This window comes from Solanum tuberosum, unplaced genomic scaffold (assembly GCF_000226075.1).
Source record: "Solanum tuberosum cultivar DM 1-3 516 R44 unplaced genomic scaffold, SolTub_3.0 scf00076, whole genome shotgun sequence".
NCBI classification, from domain to species: Eukaryota; Viridiplantae; Streptophyta; class Magnoliopsida; order Solanales; family Solanaceae; genus Solanum; species Solanum tuberosum.
In genome coordinates this window covers 592,359-600,152 of record NW_006239000.1, presented here as the reverse complement: position 1 = coordinate 600,152, position 7,794 = coordinate 592,359, and the positions used below count along the sequence as shown (strand labels likewise).

The following is a 7,794-nucleotide window of genomic DNA, read 5'->3' as shown; positions in this document are numbered from 1 at the left end:
CTTTCAAAAGCATTTTTGAGAAGATAACTAGAACAAATATGAAAGCTATATCAATAATGGAGTTGAAAAAAGGGCTATCTTGCTTTGCCCCCACTAAGCACCCCACTTTTATTTTTAAAAATAAAATTAAAGCCACCATTTTTTTTTCAAATCGTATTCACATTGGAGTCTGACTAACTTTAAATTTGCGTAGGAAAATCCCACCTGGGATAAAACGCTCACTAACAAAGAGGACTCTATATTCAGGGGACTCAAATCTGAAACCTCTGATCAAGGATGAAGAAATACTTATCACTCCATCGCAACCCTGGTCGATAAAGCCACCATTTTTCAAGTGAACACATCTCAGGGTTAAACAGAATATGCATGGATCTCCTCAAGCTCTTTTGATCATATTGTAACATTTTTTTTTCAGATCAACTTTTTAACTTTCTTCAAGCACTCAATTGCCACCTTTTCTTCACTGCAAAGTATGCAAATACTAAAATCCCCCACCCAAAAAAATTAAAATAATCCACTTTATTGCATCTTAGCTTTTAACATTAAAAAGGAAAAAATATTACTTTGAGAAAAGGGACAGTAAGAATCGAACTCACATCTATTTTGTAATAGACTCTTGTCGATAACACTAGACAGTAAAACTCTCAAATACTCAAATTTAATCATATCCATCTACTGATTGCTGAAGGGTGACAGATTGATTGTACTCCAACTCCCAAGAAATCCCTAGTTTGTCCTCCTCCTCCTGCTCCGCCTCCGACTCCTTTTACACTATCTTCAATTTGAATGTGACGGCGTTTTGAAGGGGATACATCTGTATCGGGTGAATAGTAGTGGAGAAATCATTTACTGATCAACTCTGATCTACGTCACTTCCGAGACTAGTACTGAATGTGTTATTCGTAGTAGGAGTACTAACATAAAATCCACAAAACTTGTTATTGTCATTGTTCTTGTTGTTGTTGCAATTATTCATGGTGAAATTACCGAGGAATATCGATGGATCGGTTGCAGTTGTTGTTGTTATTGCTCCGATCTGAGCTGCTTTTTGAAGTAAAGCTGTTGCAGACATATTTGCAGTAGAGGAAGAAAGTGAAATTTGTTGTTGAGAACTGAATAATGACCGAACGCTAATGTTTGCAGATGAGGTGTTTGATAATTGTTCTGCATTGTTAATTGGAGAGATTTTGGTCCCGATGAACTGATCCCAGTTGATATGGTTGTTATTATAACTAACTGGTGGAGCATTTGAATTACGTGATGCAAGAAGCGTATTTGCATCATAAACTGTTGCTGGTGCTGGTGAAGTGTGATGAAGAAGGGGGACTAATCTGATGGATTTCGCGGAGATTATTGATATTGATACCTATTTGGTCTTGCTCTTGAGCCACACCTATATTATTCCAAAGCGAGAGCTGATCTCTTCTCAATGGATCCGAGTTCTCATTGTTGTTGTTGTTTGAAACTGGTTTGAAGAGAGAAGAGAAATGCTGAGCCATGTTTGGCCCTAATGGCGTGCCGATGAAATGGTAGTTGATGTTGTTTGCCATGGCCAATGGATTGTGCATATTAGATGCTGCAGTAACTCTAGCCGTCTCCTCAGCTAATGCATTGCAAAACGCCCTATGAGTCACAAAGCTATCTCTCCTGCTCAAGGTGGAAATTTAGGTAGTCAATCATCTGAATGACTAAGATAACGTTTTGTTTCAAATACAAAGAGCAAGAAAAACAAAATAAAGACTTTTTAATGAATATGTGAATGAAGAAAGTGAAAAATAAAAAAAAGGTGTACTACTACTACTACTCTATAGATCCTAGTAGTAGTTAGGTGAAGAAAAATATTAACCTTATAAGAAAAGGAGCTTAAAAAAAATGACTTTGTAGTGATTACAAACAACTATTTTGTCTTCATTAAACTACCCACTAAAAAAAAAGTGAAGAAAACAAAGATGAAAAAAAGATTAATTTCAACTCTTTTTCAAGTTCATGTGTAAATAGACAAACACATCACAATCACAAGTTTAAGCATAAATAACTAGAGTTCAAGATCATTCAAATGATTAATTCTACATGTAACACTTCACAAAAAAGATGAGATTCTTAATCTTGAAAACAAGACAAGTTATCTGCTACAACAGATTAATAAATATTACCTTGAGAAAATAGTACCACAATCACATCTATATTTTCTAGTGCCACAAGTCTTAGAGTGAGCTTTCCAATCTGATTGCACAGCATATCTCTTTGAACACTTTTCACATTTCCACTTCTTTTCTCCATGTTTTCTACAATAGTGTTTCTTGATCCCTGTTAGATCTCCTAAAGCTCTTGAAGGATGATGATGCACACACACCTTTTCCGGGCATACGTAAACTCTCTTTCTCACTTCTTTGCTTTAACTTCTATGGAAGATTATGTCCTCTTCTATGAAGTTGTAGATTTTGATCCCTTTGAAAACCATTCCCACAAATTTCACACAAAAATCTATTTGTTGCCATCAGTGTCTTTGGTGACAAGGCAATCACTTCTGCTTCAGGATCTGGTGATGATGATCATGACAACATATTAGTATTTTAAAAAAAACATATGAATATACATGATGATATATAGTTTGTAAACCTACTGTAGCGACCAGTGACAGAGCCAGAATTTTCACTAAGGAGATTCAGAATATAAACTTGCTTGGATTTCCTGGAAGATTTCTTTTTTTCTTGAGAGGAGGAGGATTAGATCCTTCAATTGAGTTATCATGAGTAAATCCATTTGATATCACTTCATCAGTCATCTTAGATGAGATTTAATTCAATCTACAAAAATATATTTATTAAAATTGTTAGCTTATTGCTAAAACTTGATCTCTAAGCAAAATATATATATATAGAAATTTTTTTACCTTTTGTTTATGATGCCAAGAAAGATGTATAGCATAAGTTTGAAAGATTGATTATTTAGATCTGTGTATTTGTTGGTTGAATTTATAGGAGAAGAGATGAAAAGGAGAAAATATAAGATTGGGAGTATATAGGAAGAGAAAATATGAGATCTCTCTCTAATGCACACATTCTCATATACTGCAGTCTTTTAACTGCTTATTGTCGGAATTTTAATATTACTATAGTAATATTAAACATGGGAGGTGGTGAAAAGTTAAAAAAAATATGGGGGTGGGGTGCTAATTCAATGTATATTCTTTTTAAAATAAAGTAGGTTATGATTCTTTCGATTTGTTCTAATTTTGGTTAACAAAGTTATCTGATATATGTTGCTGATGAGAGGTGTTAGATATCCAGTGAAATTAGTTGAGGTCTTAACTTTGGAGAATAGAGTTATCTGATACATATTACTGATGAGAGATGACAGAAATCCTGTGAAATTAGTTGAGGTGTGCAAAAGTTGGCTCGGTGTTATGATTCTTAAAAAAAAAAGAAGGGGGGGGGGGGGGGGTTGGGACGAAAAAAACACAAAACAAGGTGCATGATGACACATATGATGAGGACTGGAGAAAGGTGAAGACTCCATACTTTTCATTGGAATGATTATCCCATAATTGTTTCCTTTTTGTTCTTTTGATATCTCTTATTAATAATTCATACTACCAATTACCATAGTTAAATAGTGTATATTAATATGATTAATATATGTTCTTAAATGCTTTAATTTTTGCCACAAACCCCACCCACCCCACATATATATGGTAGGATCATGAACTTAAAGTTATATATTCACCATAGTGTATGATAAATTTTAAAAAAAACTAGATTTAGAGAGGGATAAATTTTATAGCTAAACAAAAAATGCATTGTTAATCTTATTTAGCGATAATTTTTTGTTAGCTACGAGCAAAATGACAGTATTATTACTTAAACCATAGTAGGATATGTCTGTATTCAGTTTGATATTTAATGTACAAATGTTGGATGTTGTTGTTGTTTTTAACATGGTTAGATTTTGAGGTAAAAGTTGAGTTTCCTTGTTTTGTTTTTCATTTTATTTGGCTTTAGAGGGGAAAAAAAATAAATAAATATATATATATTTATATATATATATTTATGGTCTTTATTTTTATTATAAGAATAGTAAGTTTGAAAAATAGGTGACAAAAGTGGTTTTCTCACCTTTTTTGAACTTTTCTTTTGGACACATGGATGCTGGAAAGATATGACTTTTAAGATTCTGCAGACTGCAAAACAAAAAACTTCAACTTTAAACTCATCAAAAAACAAAAAACTTCAACAAGTATATCCTCTGATTTTTTGACTTAATTCTATCAATGTGTAACTTATTTATTTACTTAAAGAAAGGGGAAATAATATGTTTGAAACGGTCGGGGAAGGGATTACAATGTGGGAATCAAATCCTTACCAACAAAGTGGGAGTTCAAATAGCCAACCAACTAAGCTACTGAGATTCTCTGGAAATAATATGTTTGTTACTCAAAGTGCATATATTCATGAATGAAGGGATATTTTTGAATAAATTGATAGAAAAACACCACATCTTAAATGGTACTTGGATTTTGCCATTAATTAACTTAAAAGTGTTCATGACTCATATATTTTCCTTTCTTGTAGTGTCAATGAAAACCTTTAAAGGTTACTTTCTCTTGTTTATATTAAGTGGTGTTTTTAAAAGAAATTAAAATAAGCAGTATTACACATAATTCTTATTTAGATTAGTGGATTTGTATGTAATTATAATCAAGAATATATATTATATATGTACTATTTAATTAAGGATAAATTAGCAAAAATATTTCTTATTGTTAGGAATATTGGGTAAATTTATACTAAAAATGGAGGGAGTAAATAACTTTTAAAAGCTAAGATGTTTTTTTAAAAGCTTCATTAATTTGCTATTTTTTGAAAAAGAAAAGTGGTAAGCTTTTCTTAGTCCTAGAAAGATTGCAAGCTAAGTATATAAAAGTTTTAAATCATTTTGCCATTAATTAAAACAGTAAATTAAATCTATTATTAGAATATTTGACTGGTTAATTAAGTACTAATTAAATCAGATAGAGGTAACTCCAAACTAAACTGATCAAATACTAAACGACACAACATTGACTCTTCCCATAATATACTCTACAAGAAAACAACTTAAAAATTACTACTGTACTAAGAAAAAAAAAGATGGAATTATCGTAAAAACCCCTAAACTTGACGTGAATTATTAGTTTCATCTCTTGACTATTAACTGCCTTAAAAATGCCTTCTACTTGACTAACTGACTTAAATACACCTTTGATCTTATCACATGGGTGAAATGCATCCCTAATTTCTCATCAAGTTTAGGAGTGTTTCAGCAATTCTCTCGACTTTTTATTAAGAGTCTCACACTCCTACTAGAGTTTGAGACCACTTGTTATCCAATGTGGCAGATATGTGGTGTATTTAAGTTCAATAAGTCAAGTAAATGAGTGTTTTGAAAGTTGTCAATAGTTTGAGAATTAAACTAACAATTAACGCCAAAATCAGGAGTGTTTTCAATATTTTCTCAAGAAAAAAAAAGAATTAAGGACGGATAAAAATTTTATCAATAAAAATTAAAATGTGTCACTCAACCTATATAGAAAACTATTATTTACGATCAATTTAACGACGAGTATATAGTTAATTTTATTTTTTAGTGAACTGATTTTATTTCCTTAATAATTGATCAATGTAAAAAAAAATGCATGTGCCCAATTGTTGAAACAATGAGGTAAATTCCAATAGAAAAAAAAAAGATATAAATTCCAAAGGAAAAAACGAACATACACACAAACATAAAAGGGAATAATCGTCCTTATAATGAAAAAATTGACCATGACAGTCCCACCATGCATTATAAACAGTAACTTGATCTCTCATCAATCGTATCTGATACTGATATCAGAGACAGATTTAAAATTTAAATTTAATGATACGTTCAAACATATTAATGGGTTCAAATATATTATTCATTGAAAGTTTAACAGATTTATACATATAAATATATATATTTCACGTGTTAAAAATACTGAGTTCGAATGAATCGATCAATATGTTGCGTGCATCGGCACCTATACAATCAGGAGGAAGGTAGGGGTGCAAGTGGATTCATCCGAACCCCCTTGTTTGGATAATTACATTTTGTACATAATGATGATTATTATCTTTATGTATATATAATAAATATTGAATTTCTTTGATTTTGATGTGTTTATTTCTTTATATTTAATTTCTTCTCTCTTTTTATCTTCTTCTTTGAAAGAATTAGTTCAAACTGGATATTACTAGTAGTAGTTTGATTGTTGGATGATTTTTGTTGAATGTTAGATGAGTTTAAATAAAGGCAAAAACTTTATGGCTTTTTCTTTTTTATGGATGTGAATTAAAGCATATATGTCTTTATTCATTTTTTTTCCTCAGAGGAATATTTGTAATACATGTGGTATTCTATTTCTGACACAAAAATAATAATATGAGCTCTAAATTCTCAACACTACTCAGAGCTAAGGTGACACAAATACTTTGGTATCAATTACTCTTACTGTATATGAAGAGCCTTATTCATATATTCCTTCTGTTTTTTTTGGGGAACTTTTCAATGATTTTACTTGCATCAGAATTCAAAATGTGCAAATACTTTAGAAACAAAGCTTTTTTTTTCATTACTGATCAATGAGAAATTTGTGTTATAGAATATAATTTATCTATCGAATTAGATCAATGAAAAATGCATGGTGGAAACATATTTCATGAGTCCGAAACCAATTAAAAGGGCAACAAATTTTTTCGAAAATTTCAAAAGGGCAACTCAATTAATTATGAAATCAAAAGGGCAACTATTTTTAATGCCGTGTAAATCAGGTTTTCTAAAATGAGGCTCAAATTCCAATGAGCCTTACAAGTCTCAAATTCCTATGAGCCTTGTAAGGCTCAGCCGCCAATGAGCCTTGCAGGCTATTATTTTTTTAAAAAAATATTCTCGTTTTATTTTCTTGTTTGTTAAAAGTCTAATAATAATAATAATAATAATACATAGTTGTTGATATGATGCATAAAGATACACACACGTTTCTATCTAGACGGACATATACATATGAATCTGTAGTATGATTTTTTTTCAATGAAGACAGAGACAAGTAGACAACTGTTGTTACCTTTTTTTTCTTTTTATGTTATATTATATATTAAATTAAAATCTGTAAGATTTAGTCCAACTAAGGAAAAAATAATAATATTAAAAGAGGTTCAAATTTATTCTGCTCTAATAGTAGAATTTCATGGGGATAAAATAATTTCATAGAAATAGCGTTATTCCCACCAATCACTTTTCAGTCATATTTTTGAAAAATAATTACTGTTTCTAAATTTTAAATTTAACATGTAAAGTCTTATGATATTATTTTATTTATAAAATTATAAAATTTAAAAAATTATAAGACGGTAAATTATAAAATTATAAGAAGGTAAATTTTAAATTTAACATATAAAATTGTCTTTTTTTGCTCCAGAGTTGTTTATTATGCAAGTCAACATATAGTGATTCTTATTCTTAATTATATTCTTTCTTCAAGACCATGTCAAATCCCATGAATACATGTTGAATTGTTCGATTTTTTTTTTCCACAATAATTATTTTAGATAATTTGATATTATTTAGTACAACATATAAGGGAACATGATAGAAAATATAAAAGACAGCACTTCTAGAGATTTCAAATAGAAAATATAAAGGACAACATTTCTACGATTTTCAGTTGCTTGTAGTTCATAATTTACTATAAATTATTTAAAGAGTATATATATTTATTTTTTTACCTTGATATGA

At 30.2% G+C, this 7,794-nt stretch overlaps 1 pseudogene; it reads right to left on the bottom strand.

Moving 5' to 3' along the window:
- Nucleotides 1-662: 662 nt before the first annotated feature.
- LOC102589209 (zinc finger protein MAGPIE-like) lies at nucleotides 663-2,552 on the bottom strand (annotated as a pseudogene).
- Between the last annotated feature and the right edge of the window lie 5,242 nt (nucleotides 2,553-7,794).